Genomic DNA, 18,196 nt, shown 5'->3' on the forward strand with positions numbered 1-18,196 from the left:
AGAGTTTCAGAGTCTACTCGAATATAATACCTTGGGAGGTCAGAATCATGCAGGGAAAGACAATTTTTCTGCCGGTTAGTGCCAATCCTGTGGAGAGTCTTAATACTAGAGAAGAATACTTGATTTTGTCTCTGAATTTCATGAGGAGATAGCAGACCACTGGGATGATGTGCTCATCATGACCTCTGCTGCTAAGCAGATGAGCTAACATGGCCTGAAGGCTTTTCAGGTTGTGTTGCACTCGATTGAGGGTTTCAGTTTGAAGCTGGGTTTCCACATCTGAGTGTAAGCATCCTGCTGCAGTACTTTTTCCTGTTTGTTTTGTTTGGCTTGGGGTTTTAAGGTTTTGTTTTGATTTGTTTCATTTTCTTTCAGCTTGCATTGATAACTAAGTATTCAAATGTTTATTCCATGCCAAATATTAAGTGGAAGACCTGGTTCAGATCAGCCAGAAAGTCAAAAAGATTGCAGTATATCCCATACATATCAAGCTAAAGCGACAGTCATTGACTGTACTCGACAAGAATATAAGGATTGCATTGCTTGGTTTTTTATCTGTAAAATAGACCGCAGTCCAAAACACTCCTATTATTGTGGATGAAAAGTCAGGTGTGTTGAAGGATGGCAATCCAAATAACCTCTGCCCAGAAATCAGCAAAAGGAAACATCAAATAGAAGAGTCTTCTTAAGTATTTTCCCAGATCTCGTTATCTAAGACAGGTTTTCCAGCAAGCATCTGCTTCCATTCAGGATATAAATGGTATCAAAAGAATTATAGTAGTGGAAGTAACATTCTCCTGACCTGATCCGATCTAATCCACTAGAATCATGTTATAATCACTGAAAAGATATGGAAAAATAAAAAACAAAAACAAGACAAAGAAAAAAGTGTTTTAAAATTGAGTTCGTTTAATCCCTACATATTTCTAAATGCTTCTGTTGCGTTATGTTGACTCTGTACTGTCAACTCTCTATTGACAAGAGAAAACCAGGAAAACATGCTTATATTAAAAATATGAAAATTTAGAGTTAGGATGTACTTTCTGGACATGGGGGGACAGTATACCTGTACATACACCAAAGGATATCAAACAGAACTATTTGCCTTGGACCTCAATATGTCTCAACCTATGTCTGCTATTTGAAGGCAATCCTTGTCTTTTCTTTTCTTCTGCTCACAGAGCAAACTAACAACCCTGAACTGAATAGAGCATTTCAGGATATGAACTTATTTTCCCTGATAGTGACAAGAAAAAAAACTGCTCAGATTGAATAGTTTAATCAATATCATTATCAAAATAGTTTGTAACTTTACTAATGTCACACAATTAACTAGCTTTTCTTTCTTCTTTAACCAAAGCCCTCTAAACTTTAATCCTCCTTATAGTTCTTCTGTTCCCCATCTGGAGGTCATCAACACCCCACTGTAGCAATTCATGTTTCCTATTCGCTCACCCACTGTGGGAGGTGTGAGCCCCTCCTCCAGCTCTTCATGAGGAAGCCCCAAACAAAGTCTCCTGCACCCATCAGTGAATGGCTCTGGGTGCTAGCCTTACGCTGACACCTCATTGCCAAGTACACACTGTTCCTGGTGCTCCATGGATGCAGCTGTGCTGCCTTTTCTAGGGTGCTATGGGGCCACTGAGGCAGGCACAAACCCAGTGTGATTGCTGATGCTTCTTTTCCAAAGTCCTTCCCTCCTGTTAAGAATTTGCATAGTGTGTTTTGTTTGATTGGATTTTTGTTTAATTTTTAAATTTACTTCTTTTCAGATTGCCTTTTTTGCTTCAAAAATCTCTGACAATTTTTGGATGGTGTTTAATTCAACTGATCAATGCCTTCCTCTGTAGTATAGACAGCTGGAGGCAGGTGGTCATTTTCCTCCTTAACATAATAAATTTTTGGACAAACATCATTCAGACAGTTTTCTTTATTCAATTCACACACACACTCTGTGCACTCATATTCATATCTTAACATGCAATGTTCCCTAGTCTATTTTCCAGGGTAGTTGTGCACTCCTGCACTGATTTAATGCACTAGTCATTGTAATTAGGAAGTTAGATCTACACTGAAACATGTATTTAAAACCGTAATTCCCAAAGAAATTTTCCCTGGTTTTATTTATTCAGATTTTGCTGTTGCTGATATCCGTTTATAGTGGTGAGTTCTGGCTCTCCTTCTCTAAAGGACAATTTCAGTAGGCAGGACAGGACATCCCTGAGAGAATAATTTGTGACAAAGGCTGCTTTACTCACTTACCAGTTAGCTCACCCATTCAGTAGGAATGCTTGTCTCTGATTAATCAACCCTCTCCAGATGCAAATTGAACCTGAAGCAACACCACTTGTAGTTACAGTGAGGACATACATTTTCACTGTGAAATTAATAACACACAAAAAATGTAAAGTTCTGTTATCTGGAAACTCTAAAACAAAAAAAAATGTTCAAATATATCTCTTTCAAGACATTTTAATGACATAATGTCCTAGGTTTGGCTAGGTGTGGTAGTTTTAGGCTATGTCTTTAAAAATTTTTCACAGATATTTAACAGAAAGATGTAAAATGTAAATAAATCACTTTTGGGTGTAAAAATTAAAATAATGATCATTCTAAACAATCTCTTTGGAAGAGATAAAGGACTTAAACTAGTGTGCAAAATATTTTATCTCTCTTCTCACTTCCTCAGGCTGGGAGGTACTAACTTTGTACTTCTGCTGGCTTCTGCTCGACCTTGGCTGCATTGTTTTGGCTAAGTTCTAACATCTCTCTGCTCTTTCACTTGTCCCTTTGTGTACAGGGGCTTAAGAGGGAGGCAGGGAGGGAGAAGCTGGTCTTTGGCCTGGGGGGGTCCTTGTGTTGTTTATTAATTGTAAATATCTGTAAATATTGTCAATGTTGCATATTTGTACATATTCGTTGCATTCCATTGTAGATTGTAGTTTTGCTTGTAAATACAGCTTTCGTTTGCTTCCAACTGAGCTGGTCTGGCAAATTTAATGTTGGGGGGAAATTTTCAACCCACCACACTGTGATAGGGGGAAATATTTGGTTTTCTTGTTTTTTTTTCCTCTTCACAAGAAGTGAATCTGGGTTGGGGCAATCCCAAGCAGTGATATAGGGTGGGCAGTGACTGGCTTGAGAGCAGCCCTGAAGAAAAGGACTTGGAGGTGCTGGTGGATGAGAAGCTCAACAGGAGCCAGCAGTGTGCACTTGCAGCCCAGAAACCCAATCACATCCTGGGCTGCATCAAGAGAATTGTGGCCAGCAGGTCGAGGGAGGTGATTCTCCCCCTCTACTCCGCTCTGGTGAGACCCCACCTGGAGTACTGCATCCAGTTCTGGAGCCCCTGTTACAAGAAAGATCTGGATGTGTTGGAACATGTCCAGAGAAGGGCCACCAGGATGATCAGAGGGCTGGAACACCTCTCCTATGAGGACAGTCTGAAAGAGTTGGGGCTGTTCAGTCTGGAGAAGGGAAGTCTCTGAGGAGACCTCATTGTGGCCTTCCAGTAGTAGGAAGAAAGCTGGGGAGGGACTTTTTAGGATGTTGGGTAATGATAGGACTAGAAGTGGGTAGATTCAGACTGGATGTTAGGAAGAAGTTCTACACCAAGAGGGAGGTGAGACACTGGAACAGGTTGCCCAGGGAGGTGGTAGAAGCCTCATCCCTGGTGGTTTTTAAGGCCAGGCTGGATGTGGCTGTGAGCAACCTGATCTAGTGTGAGATGTCCCTGCCCATATCAGGGGGCTTGCGACTAAAGGATCCTTGTGGTCCCTTCCAACCCTAACAATTCTGTGATTCAATGATCCTAAGTTGGGAGGGGCCCCAGACAAGACAGGTGGCTGAACCAGCCAATGGCGTACTGGATACTGTAATGACATCATGCTCACTATTTAAAGGAAGGGCTGGCAGGGCAAATGTGGGTGCTTTGAGCAGATGACTGTGGTGTGTTGTGGTAGGATCAGGCACGTGGCCTGGCTTGGGCCTGGCCAGGCCATTGTGGTCAGTGCTGCATATACTGTTCCATCAGTATTATCACTCTCCCTAGTTGTTATTATCTCTTTGTGCTGTTCTGTCAAACTCTCCTTATCTCAACCCATGGGGCTTTGCCTTTTTCTCCTGATTTTCCTACTCATCACACCAGGGCATGTGAGTGTGGGAGGTAGTTATGTAAGCTTCTACATGGGGCTCAGCTGCCAGCTGGGCCCGAATCACAACACATACATATTTAGGAAGTCATTCTAGAACAAAGCAGTGCTTAAATTCAAAGAGCAATCAGCAGCTGTATCTAGGCTGGGCAAGAGGGTAGGTGGCAAAGCCCATCTGAGAATTCTGGGCCTTTTAATCTTCTAAATTTAGTAACTTGTCTGAACACATCACGTTCCCTTCATCACCGAGAAACTAAATATGCAGGAAAATGAAGCACTGGTGTGACCTCTAAAATAACATCTGTGATGTGGAAAGCACAGGTACCTAAACTGGAGAGCCAAGAATTGTTCTCATGAACACCAGTTTAGTAATGGACCTTCAAAGTGAACTCCACACATGAATAACAATGAACTTTTCTTCCAGAGAAGGTAAAAAGGCTTTACACACCTCTAAAGGATGTCTGAAGCCTTGATTGCAGTACACAAGACATCTGAGTAGGACTAGTAGGTGTCACCAAGGGTGTGTTCAAGACTGGGAGCAGTGGCTGAAGGGCAAGTATAATACTTAAAGAAATCTCTCCATAGGTATAGAAATCACTACATTATTTGGGGAATGGTTTCTCCAATTCCTGAATAATTATTCCAAAAAGGCTGCCTAGAAAATCCCTAAACTAAAGTTTATTTGAGCTTCAGTAACTGAAAAATTAACAAGGCATCACTATGATAAAGAATTTTTTTACAGACTTTCTCATATTCCTGCTATTCTGTTTCCTCAAGGTATTATGAAAATAGCTCAGAAATAGTGCTTGTAAATATCTAAACTTCAGTCAGATACTGGCAATTTTATGGAGAACTCATGTAGTTGTTCTAGCATTCCTAATTATTGTCATTAGAGCTCTTTTAACTTGGTTTCATAGCCCACTAATGATCTTCACAGATTCTAAATATCCTATTTAAGAATTTATTTTTGGCTATGTTCATTATGCTTTTGTGCAGAGCATATCAGCTGCAGTATCTTAACCTCTGCCTACATGAAATTTATATAGCCATTCAAAAGTTTGAAGAAACTAATGAAAATAAAGTTCTGTAACTGTAAGTCACATTTCTTTTTTTCTCTTCAGAGAAAATTTCTGTAATGTTATTTTTCTCTTTTTCTATTCTGAAAGGGAAAACTACTTCTATTTCCAAACACAAAGCTATTATTCTTAAAAAATATATAATATATGCCTCCTACTTTGTACTGCTAAATACTTTAAAACTATTTCTAAGTGGAAATACTGAAAGTTAGCTTTGAATCACCTGCATTGTATATGCTGGCTACCTATAGTTTAGTAAATGAAATTTTCTAAGAATATTGTCTGTAACTGAGGCAAATGAACTGAACAGACCACATTTGCAGTTAAAATCTAGTAAGTCCTTCAAACTTCAGTTAAATCACAGAATCACAGAATGTTAGTGTTTGGAAGGGACCTCCAGAGACCATTGAGTCCAACCTCCCCTGCCAAAAGCACGATCACCTAGGATAGTCCTCACAGGAATGCATCTAGGTGGATTTTGAAAGTCTCCAGAGAAGGAGACTCCACAACCTCTCTGGGCAACCTATTCCAGCGCACTGTCACCCTCACTGTAAAGAAGTTTCTCCTCATGTTGAGGTGAAATCTTCTATGTTCAAGTTTGTATCTATTGTTCCTTGTCTTATTACTGTGCACCACTGAAAAGAGCCTAGCCTCATCCACTTGAAACCTACCCTTCAGATATTTATACACATTGATCAGATCCCCTCTCAGTCTTCTTTTCTCAAGACTAAACAGCTCTGGGTCTCTTAGTCTCTTTTCACAGGGGAGATGCTCAAGTCCCCTAATCATCTTTGTGGCTCTCCCTTGGACTCTCTCCAGCAGGTCCCCGTCTCTCTCAAACTGGGGAGCCCAAAACTGGACACAATATTCCAGGTATCATCTCACCAGGGCAGAGTTGGTGGGGAGAAGAACCTCCCTAGACCTGCTGGACACACTTTTCTTGATGAACCCCAGGATACCATTGGCCCTCTTTTTCAGAAGGGCACATTGTTGTTCCATGGAGAACTTGCTGTCCACCAGGACTTCAAGGTATTTCTCCATGGAGCTGCTTTCCAACAGGCCAACCCCTAACCTGTACTGGTGCCTGCTGTTATTCCTTCCCAGATGCAGGACCCTGCACTTGTCCTTATTGAACTTCATGAGGTTTGCCTGCACCCAGCTCTCCAGCCTGTCCAGGTCATGTTGGATAGCTGCACAGCCTGATGGGGTGTCAGCCAACCCCCCCAGTTTTGTATCATCAGTGAACTTGCTGAGGGTACTCTCAATGCCCTCATCCAGGTCATTAATAAAGATACTGAATGAAACTGGGCCCAGTACTGATCCCTGGGGAACACCACTGGCCACAGGCCTCCAAGTAGACTGTGACATCAATCACAACCCTCTGAACTCTTTTGTTGAGCCAATTTCCTACAGTGTTTCTTATTTTCTAGTTCAGGTTAAATCCAGAATTACATTTGGGAATTGATTTTCAGCATACTGATCAGCTCAAGACAAGAAGTTGGAGTTTAGCTCATCTCTAATATCCTCCTAGTAGTCAAACTGACTGCTACTATGCCAAGAGAGAAAGGATAGGTATCTTTATCTCACATGGATACCTTATGATTTTTGATGAGGCTGTCATTCAGAATTTCTTTGGTCTTTTCCTTTAGATTACAATTCTAAAAGTTTTAAAATATATGAGTTATATTATTATAATTATTATTTAAAAATATGTTTAAAACATTTATATTTGTAAGTACTAACATGTTTAGACTTTATTTTTTTACATTTAAATTATGAATTAATTTATAACCTCTCTGCTATTACTATCTAAGAACTTCAAATTCTAAACATGCTGGACTTCTAATTCCAAACATGTTAGACTTCAAAATAAAAAAACTTATATATTCCTGTTTTCCCTCTGAGCATATGATTCAATCAAAAATCAAGTTGCTTTCCAAGATCATGTAAAGTTTAGCAATATTTTATTTTGGCAGAAAAGCAGAAAAAAAGGTTGTAAAAAATTTAGCATATTTAATATTTTGGAAATTATATGTTAAAAAAGATAGTCAAGGGCCTGATTCAGCTGCAACTGGAATGTAGAGAAGCATCATGTTTTATGGATGAGGGTGATAGGAATAAAATAAGAAAGGAAAAACAAAATACAGTAAAGGAATATAGCAGATATCTAAGTTGAGCTGCTCACTTTAGGTTTCTCTTATAATCAATGATGAGAAATATATCATTCTCAGCAATTACTTCTCTGACCTGTTTCAGCTGTCTACTCTATGATTAAATGAATCATGCCCAGAAAGCATTTAATTTCCTTTACAAAGGTTGAAGAGAATCCAATCTGGTTAGCTCAGATATAGACAGCTGAGGTTCAATCCAGTCATCCTTTAACAGTTGTAGAGTCTTGTCTGGGATGTCTTAGTGTCCTGCGTCATGTCCGACAGCTTGGTCTGCATGTCATAGAGACCCAGAGACTCTCATATGTCTAGATGATTTTGTTGATGTAGCATAATTTTTCTTCAGATGCCTGTTAGGTTTGAGCAGTCCTGTTGCAGTCAGTAAAAATTTCAAGTTTGATTTCTTTTGTCATCCAGATGACTTTCAAACCTAGAGCATCTAAGTCAACAATGTAATGTTGGCATTTACAACATAGGGACAAAATGATATCCACCCAATATTGGATTCTACAATAACTCTGGCTAACACTTTAGGAGGTCTTTTCTGTATCTGGTGATGTATCCACATGTATCTAGATGTTTTGGGTTAGAAGTTTGAGTTTGTAAATCGAGTCCTAGATGTCTGAATTAACAGCTAAACTAAGTGGCATCAAAAGAAGTGTGGCAAGCAGATTGAGAGAGGTGTTTCTGGCACTCTACTCTTTTGAGACTTCTCTTGGAGAACTCCTTCCAGCTATGGGATTGCCAAGGAAAGAGACATAGACCTGCTGAAGCAGGTACATAGGAGGGCCACAAAGATGATCATAGTGCTGGATCACCTCTCCTCTGAAGACAGGTTGAAAGAATTGGTGCTTGTTCAGCCTGGAAAAGAAAAGGCTCTGGGAAGAACTTATTTAATATCTGAAGGGGATCTACAAGAGGACTGGGGAAGTATTGTTTAGAAGGGCTTGCAGTGATAAAAGACAATGGTTTTAAACTGGAGTAGGGTTGGACATAAGGAGAAAATTCCTTGCAAAGAGAGTGGTGATACGCTGGAACAAGGATGTGCTTGAGGCCCTGTCCCTGGAGACATTCAAGATCAGGCTCAATGTGGCCCTGGGCATCCTTATCTAGTTGGAGATGATTTTTGAGGGTCCTTTCAAACCTGATGAAATCTGTGATTCTATTCATTTGAACAGGAGCCTAAACAGAAAGCTTAGATGTAAACTTATATGGCTAACACACAGAGCAGGCAAGATAAAATTCTATTGAAGTTTTGTGAGATAAACTTCATTTCAGTCTTTACCTGTGCTGAAGACTTACAGCTTGTGATGCCTGTGATGTTTATACTGTTTGCATCACCTAGCACTCCATAACCTTTATTGTATCACTGTCCCCTATTGCTCTAGAAGAAGGAATACTTTCTGTCTTCCTCTGAGATTAGATAATGCATAATTAAGAGTAAGCAAGACAAAGCAGGTTCCCTTACTTTCTGCTGAAGCATAGCTTTGTATGGTATGTTTTGATACAAAGGGAGAAAAAAAACATAACATTTGATTAAAAAAGAAAAAAGGTGTTATGAGAATTATAAAATAATGATTTAAAAATGGAAATTAAAACTTTTGATTTCATAAACCCAAGATTTTAGAAAAACTCCAAGTGTTTCCCTCAATTTTTTCCTTCATAAAAACTTGTGACTTTTGGAAGACATTCCACATTTAAATCTATCCTTAAACAGAATTCTACTAATTAAACCAACTGAAATCTCTACATGAGACGTTTTTACATTTTAATCTTCAAAGAATTTCTCATATGACATTTCTCTCTTGCTTTAGTACTGGATCAAAAGTATTCCCCATTCCCCTTTTATAAAACAAATACAGAATGGGCTGTTTCTGATAACTCTGTGGTCAACAAGGGTTCCTTTAAGCTGGTGTCCTCTATTTTTACTGGAACCAGAAAGAAGTGTAATGAGGTTATATTTGTTTTCACCAAGGTATTGTTAGATTAGAGAATTTACACAATGTATGGCTGTGATTTCCTCATTCGTTTGTGCCACTAGCTTTTTCTCCCAACCTTCATCAACTTTCTTACTATGTTCCTTCCTACCCTTCTTTACTATATTCCTCCCTTACAGTCAACAAATAGATAAGAAAAAATAATGAGGAATTGGATATTACACAAAACAAAAATCTAGGCAATAATGATGTTCAGAATTTATGCTGAAAGTCAAGAGATCAGAAAATGAATTGGAATTAAGAGCAAGAAGGTAAAAGAAGGATAACACTCAAGTTGTTTTTTGGCTGGTTTCTGTTGCCGCTTCTGCTTTTGCTTTCCTGAAAAATACCTAAGGAAATTGAACTTTGTACTATCATTCCACTAAACTCCCTCTATCTCAACCCAGGGCTTTTTGTATTACTTTCCCTCCCATCTATGTGTGGGGTGACTTGTGAGAGTGGGCTGTCTTTAACCAGCACAACAGGTTATTATTCAATTTATAAATCAATATTTTCCAATTAAAAGAAATAAACCCAATTATTCCCCCCAAAAGTGGTCAAACACTCAAAGATATAACTTTGAATTCTCAACTGTATGTGTTAACTTGGTATTAAAAGTTGAGGAGGATTTTTTGATCATATTTTTCATGTGAGTATTAACTATTTCAATTTAAAGGTAAGGCCTTTACAGTGATGACATTTTCTTGGAAAAGTAATAGTTTATAATCTTAACAGAACACTTCAGAACATGCATTATGGTTTCATAATTACACCTGTCAGTGACAGGTAGTCAATGACCTGGTGACTGGCTATTGTAAAGCTGAATTATTGCTATTAAATTATAACTATATGTTATTTCTTTTTCCTTAGATAAAACATTCAGAAAAAGAGAAAAAAAAAAACAATGGAGTTACAGCAGATTTATTGTCACAAAGAACATTTACCCATTGTTCTTTGCTGTCTTAAGCAAAATGTACTCAGATAATTCCATTTCATAACAATAATTAGCATAAGTAATAAGAAAAAGGGATTTTATTGTTACATATTCATTTTTTATTGATGTGCTTACTACCTCCTTAGTATTCACTAATGAATCTTGAAGAAAAGAGTAATAAAATAACAAGAAAAAAGAAAGTATGTTTTATTCAAGCTGTACAAGTGTCCTTGTTACGGAAATTATTTGATTTACAAACTACATGGCAAATATGGTGTAACAGCTGAAATCACCCCCACACCGACAACGACCAGGCTAGCTCAGTCTGGAAGCAAATGAAAGCTGTATTTACAAGCAAATCTACAATCTATGATGAAATGCAATGAATATGTACAAATATACACTATTCACAACATTTACAAATATGTACAATCAACAGAAAAGCACAAACAAGCCCCCTTTGCTTCCCCCAAGGGACCTTCCCCAAGAGGCCTCCCCCCCAACCAGAAGGAATCCCCCCAGACCCTCCTGGCAGAAGGCAGAGAGTCAAGAAGCAGAGAGGCTGTTAGCTTGTCAAGGTCAGTGTGTTATCTTCAGCCAGAAAAGAAGAAGCAGCAGCCAGACAGAAGCCCAGCAAGCTGAGAACTCAGACTGCCCAACTCCCCAACCTTGTTTTGAGCAGTAGTTCTTGAACATTTCTCTCTCCAGTGGACTTGTTTAGAATAATCATCATTTTGCTTTCTTACACCTAATAGTGATTTATTTACATTCCTTCACCTCATCTGCTTGAACTTTGTGAAGAAAAATTAAGAAGACAGTCTTAAAACCATCACATATGGATATTAATAAAAATATTAACATTTTTATTAATATGAAAAAATTGCCAAATGTCTTAAGTAGGTTTGATGTACAGTTAGGATATAGATTTACAATGGGAATGTACAGTATTTAGGCAACTATAACAATTTTAACAATTCTATGCAAACCAGTAGGAAATAACAGAGAAAGAGAGAATCTGTGGGAGTGAAATGGTGCTCAACCACAGGGGAGGAGACTCAACAAGAACCGTTAAACCAAACAGGTAATGAATTAATTACTCACAGATGATTTCACCCAAGTGGGGAGTGCTGCTGTGTATTAGCTGTTAAGTCTTTTGGGGCGCTCTCATGCAGCACTGGCACGGCAGGTAGCTGCCAAGAAAGGCCATGCGGTCTCGGGGCTGGTCTGGCTTCAGAGGACGGTGGGCGGTTTTCGATGCTTCTCGCAACGGGTTCTTGCTTTGTCCTGGGTAAACTGAGGTACAGCAAAATTCTAGTTGGAAAGGGAAGCAGGTTTGGCTCGGGCTCCGAAGCTCATGGCTTCTCTAGCTTGCAGCGTGTAGGCTCATGGCTTTATCCCAGGCTATGGACTGGGCAATTCGGGGCAGGGCAACTTGAGGCAACTTCAAGTAAGGCAGGTCCGAGGCAATTCAAGCAAGACAAGGTGACTAGAAATCATCCTGCATATATATATTGCCCAAGATTCAATTGGGCCAATAGGGCAACTGAAGCCAGCACACAGTTACCCAATGAAAAGGAGTTCTGCCTGGCTGTGGCCATAAAAGGAAGAAACATAGACCTAGTCGGGGAGGAGCAGTGGCCAGTACACTTGCTTTTACCCCGGAAGGGAAATTGTTTACCAGACACACTTGATCCTGTCCCCTTTGTTCCTTTTCCTGTGTTACCCTGACTTTCTGCAGGAAGGAGGGAGGAGAGGGGGACCATGTCTAGACACATCAGGGTCTGTCTGGGTTTTGTGCTGAGCTCATTTGGCCCTACCATGACAGTCCTAATCCTTTAAAGATGGTGTGAAGAAGCCTTACAGAATATATAATATCACAAAGCTCACAGTTTATCAAGTTAGCCATGATTTGAATTGTTAAACTGATGCCACACAGGTCAATGCCTAGAAGGAAGATGGAATCAGGTATCTTCACAGTGTTACTGGGCTTAATATTTTTGCAACAGGGCCAGAATCCTCCTTTCCTTGCATTACATCTTCCAGCACTAAAATCTCTCTCTGAGTCCCAAGAGAAAAACAAACAAAAAAACACCATAAAACCCACCAGTCTCATCTTCACTTGCTAACTAATCAGATTCTACCAATAAATTAGGGCACTGCTCTCCATAAATAGTACCTCAGAAAACATTCTTCCACTCTGCAGTGCTATTTCTGTGATTTGGTACATGAAATCCGTGTTACACTGTCTTGAGAGTGCTGAGATCAAATTGGTTTATGTGTTTAGTTAGCTTTCTAAAATGTAAGGTCAATTACTGCAATAGATTGACCAAATGTAGGTTTGAAAAGAAAATTAAATATACTTCTGAGATGATAAAGTCTCATTCCTCTACATCATATGGGACATGCACTTTTTTTCATTATATTTATGTGTAAGTTCATGTCAGGCTGTATATAACCCCCATATATATATATATATATATATATATATATATATATATACTTTTTTTTTTTTTTTTTAATTTCTAACGTATGATGAACACATCTGGAAAGTACACAGGAGACAGTAAATCTGAAGGGAGAAGACACTTCTCAAGAAAACAACTTAATCACATATCAAAACTAATTAAGACACCCCTGCCATCATTTTGAGGTTTTTATAAGAAATTTAGCGCAATGGACTTATTCCACTGTGGCAGCTGTCAGTAATGGCACTGCATTTCCCAGCTGAAGAATAAGCAACAAGTAGCTCAGGGAGTGATAAATTCATCTTACACACAAGAGATTACTTCTAGCTGATCATCCTGCAGATCTATTTGCTATACTCTGAAAATGTTCTGTTGATTTGTTTCTTTGTTTGGCTGGTTGTTTGGGTTTTGTTTGTTGTTTGGTTGGTTTGGTTTTGGTTTATTTTGGGTTTTTTTTTGTTTGTTTTAATTTCTCAAAACACGTAAGACCTGTACTTAGGAAAGTTTTACTTGACTCATTTTTGGCAGCTGTTCAGCACCCTGAATTGAAGTTGTTCCACATAGATTCTTCCTTCAAAGGATTTCTGTCTCACCATGAATAGTCCTATACAGTGACTAGGCATAGGTGAATCTGAATGGAGACCCTTTTCAAAGAGCCAATATGCAGTCACCTGGATTCTCCTTTTTTGTGCAATCATAGAATAATTTATCTAAGAAAAGACTGTTAACATCATCAAGTCCAACCTAAAACTAATATTGCCAAGCCCACCACTAAACCACATCTACACGTATTTTAAATACCTTCAGGGAAGGTAACTCCACCACTTCCCCAGGAAGCATGTTCCAGTGCTTAATAACCTTTCAGTGAATAATTTTTTTTTTCTTCACTGCCCAATCTAAACCTCCCTTGGCACAACGTGAGGCAGTTTCCCCATGTCCTACAAGTGAAATGCTAGAACTTAGTTCAGTTACATAAAGGAAAACGAAATAGGAAAAGCTCCCCAATTCTGCTATTTCAGAATGGGCTCCCATATATCCTGCTGTCATGAAGCCCATGAGGATTATTTTCATTTTATGACATATGGCAGTAGGTGTCTTAGAAATTCAGTTTAACCTCTAGTCAAATAACGAGTGACTTTGGAGAGCTAAAAAGAGGTATTCAGTTTGTTGATTTGGGAAGACATTTCATGTTATGCAACTCAAAAAATCCCTCAATTTGGAGCAATAACTGAAGGTAAGATTACAAATGACTGAAGGTAAGATTACAAATGGCTGAAGTAAGCCAAAAGTCAAAAAGACAAGAAAATTTGGTCCGTGTTTTCCAGAACTGTATCAATCATCAGCGCAAGGTAAAAAGATAGTCTGATGTGATGTTGAATATGTAAAACTCCAGATAGAATAGATACAGAATCAGTCCTTTTTTCTTGTATTTTCCTCACATGTATATTCAATAGAAAATAAGCTGTCATCCTGAAACCACCTCTGATGCCACTGCTTACCCTTGTGCATTTTAACATATGGGCCCGAATCTGTGGGCCTTAATTGAGTGGAACTACCATTGAAAAACAACAGGATTTCATTTGATTAAGGACTGCAAAGTGCATCCCCGTGTGTGCGTTTCTTTGTTCATGGTTAGTCAGACAGTAAGTCATGCAAAAGCTCTTTTTAATTACATTTTCAGATAGTGACATAATTGGTTAGAACAATCAATATCTTCCTTGATTCCTAATGGTGAAACTTTCCAAATGAGACCACTCTCATAATTATTCTGATATATAAAACCTTGAGAAGAGTTTTCAGTATATTATTAATACTTATCATTATTTGCATTCAAATAAATAGAAATAAAAGATATGCTTATATATTATGGGTGGTTTCTGTTTAGCAGAATTCTCAATATATCTGAAATACATCATAATTGTTACTTTACTTTTATTACAGTTAAACAGATAGGTTCCTTAAGAAAATTAGATGCTGCCACCATAGAAAAATGGTCCCCAGTACCATGTAAAATATAGATCTCTGTTCAACAAGCAGTCAGACATTTTTTGTAAATGGAGGGGGTTTTGGGGTTTTTGTTAGTTTCTTGCATTGTTTTGGATTTTTTTAGTTTTTTTCCTAGGTTTGGGTTTTGGTTTGTCATCTATGGTGGTCGATTCACCAGGGATAAAGAGGGGGACAACCCAAAGCAAGTGACAAAAAAAAAAAGATCCAGAAATCCACATAGGCAGTAACATCTCTGCTGAGAAAATATATGTGAGGGAATACTTTTAGCATAATTTTTAGATTCATTTTTAAAATTATGGCAAAAAATCACTTCTCTTCATTATCAGTTTCTCCTCCTAATAGAACAACTGCAACACCCTGAATTTATCTAAGCATTTGCATTTGAAGGGCCAATAATACACACTAAAGTGTAATGGATTTGACAGGCAGGAAGTTACATAAAAGAAGCAAATACATCAATTTTATTCATCCATCCTTTTGTTCCCAATCTATTATTCAACCTGAAAAAATGATCCACTAATTTAATCCAGCTCAGACTGGGTTATAATGTTTTTTATTTTAAACTGTTTAATATAAGTTTAGTTTCACGTAAGCTAATTGATCTAAAATACTGTGATTTTAATCTAGGAAAGGAAATGGGAAGTAGGGGAAGAGCTCTGTACTCATTTTAACCCTTGTTCTTCTCATGTCTCTTATAAGAAGAATTCCTACTGAGATGAAAATGAAAACAGCTATCACATCCCTGAAGAATCTGTGTCTCTGCCATCATCTTATCTAATGGATAAATGCAGCACACAAAACCTGGTATTAACACTTTTATGTATCTTGGACTTCTTTTCTAGATAAATTGAAGGCTTTTCAAAGTGATCATATTTGACTGTTGCAAGGGGAAAATGTTTAAAAATATAATAAACCAGAATTACAAGCATTTCTGAGTAGCCATCAATTTTCTCATGTGTAAATTATTTACTGTACTTAATGACTTGTGGATTATGTTAACAATGACCACATGCTCCAGTAGAATGTCTTTTGTATTGCATGTCTGTAGACATAGAGTAATAAAATATGCTTCCAAAACTGCATTTTAGCTCCTCTTCCAAGTGGCTACTTAAGAAAAGCCTCCTAATAGTAGGATATTATGGAAAATTATAAAGTTGCTTTTGAAAATGGTTTATCTATTATTGATACTAATTATTTCTCAGCATACAATGGGATTTATGGAGCATTGAAAGAATAAATATATAATTGAAGAATAAAATCTGTCCTACCTCCTATGTTAATGACGTTAGTAAGTCCTGGTTAAGCACATGCAAGTTAAAATCTTGGCATTGTCATATTCAGTGAAGTAATATTCTCTGTGACCTCAGCAGATACTATTTTTCCCCTTTAGATGAAAAGGTCATTAATATCTGTTTTTCCACAATATTTAGTAGTGATTGCTGCTGCTGCAGGGTGAATTTCTCAAGCTTGTGTCACTGTTTCCAATTCTAGTGTTTATATCCAAGGTAGTGAAGAGTCTCACTGAATTTTATCTGGTGTTAAAGCTGATTAAGAAAGGCAGGATCAGCCCCACAATGTGTATGCTAGTTGCTGACTTCCCTTCTCACACTACATGTCTGTATGCAATTCACTCACCAACCTCTTCACATTGAACTTGTATATTAAAATGGTGCTCAAGCAAAATGATTTAACTCATTGGTTTCACAGTGAGCAGTTAATTTGTAGGAAATGTAAAGCTGAGATATAAATGTGCACACATGATCCCACAGGACACAGGTGTCAGTTTCTGAAGAGAAAGTTCACGTTAACCAGAAAAACAAACAAACAAACAACAAAAGGTAGTATGAAATAAGATATAGAACATATAGAACAGTGATGTTCAATCACTAAATTAAGCTTGTTCTGCTAGAAATCAGGAAAAGAACAGGACTGAAAATCTAGCAGATAAGCAACTTTCTATACCACTGAGCTAAATTAGTACACATTATCCTGGGCTCAGCACAACAACACTGTCTGAGATTTCACTGGGAGATCCCCCTGGGATGTGGATACAATGAACTTGCGTCTGCTCATAACATACTATCTGGTACTACCATGTAACAATTGCCAACAAAAAGCGAAGTGGATCTTCAGCCTTCACTAGATTGCCTTAAACCAATGTTAAATTCCATTACAGTTTATAACATCCTCCTTATTCTACAAAGTCAGAGGATTTATTCCATAGTCAAGGTGAGAAGCTTTCTGGGTTGATGGAAGACAGTATTGCACTAGCATCACATGTTGGTATTAAGGAACATTAAACAGCCACTAAAAACAGCATTGTCTCACCTAACTTTGATCTCCAGAAGATAATGCCTGGCCTTAAGTTATTTCCTGTTGTAGCCAGTAAAGAAAAGCTATCTGCAAAGGACAGTCATTCTAGATACCTTAACATGCCTCTTAGAATGGGATGTGTAACTGGAGTAATGTCTCAGAATCCACTATTGTAATTAAATCTGATCCCTTGGATCAGTTTAGTGGAAGCCATAGTCTTTAGGTTGTATGAGGCACTAGTTCAACTTTCAGCTGCCATCAAGAACAAGGAAAAAGAAAAAGTGGTACCATACTTGTCATCTTTCCATACATATACACATCTGTGCATCTGGAGATTATGCCCTGGGTGTTTAAATTTGTATGCTGTTCTTTATGCACACTGTGAAACTTCTCTGACTGTCGTGTTAGGAGTCGTCAGCCCAACCTCTGAGATTGGTGGGAATTGCTTTTTTAACTTAATTTGTTGTGGGAAATTATAGTCAGGAATTGATTTCCACATTACAGGCAACATGAGATGGACTCCCCATCAAGGAGGAAGATGATGAAACATGTATCTGTGTTACATAATTATATTTTTAATTCTTATTCTCGTAAGACCTGACTAAAATTGAATTTATTCTTACAACAAAATGAGTCTTTAAGTATGTCAGCTCTAAATTATGTGACATTGTGTAAGTAAATCTGTGTTTCAGACAAATTTTCAGTCTTTTTCATGTCCCTCCTGGCTTGTCCTGTATCCCACTAACCAATGTCATATAGGGTTTTTAGAAATGTAGAAACAGCGTGAAACAACTGTTATAAAACAATTATTTCATGCCAGCTCAAATAATGGATAGTTTTGCTTTATTTTAAATACTTGCTTACATGACAAAGATATTGAGAATCTAGTATTCTGACTGTATAAAGATTATAGTCAACAGTAATTGCTACACTTCCAGTTCAGGTTCTATCTACAGAGAAGTGTTTCTTCATCCCTGTATCTTTGCTTACAGAGAAATCATAGAATAAATCCACTATTAATGAAGTAGAAGGAAAATTTCCTCAAACTCACTCAAAAATGGTCTTCCTTAGCTGTTAAACTTCTGAGTCTCTCAGTAGATTTGACA

The sequence above is a fragment of the Indicator indicator genome, chromosome 1 (assembly GCF_027791375.1).
Source record: "Indicator indicator isolate 239-I01 chromosome 1, UM_Iind_1.1, whole genome shotgun sequence".
NCBI lineage: Eukaryota > Metazoa > Chordata > Aves > Piciformes > Indicatoridae > Indicator > Indicator indicator.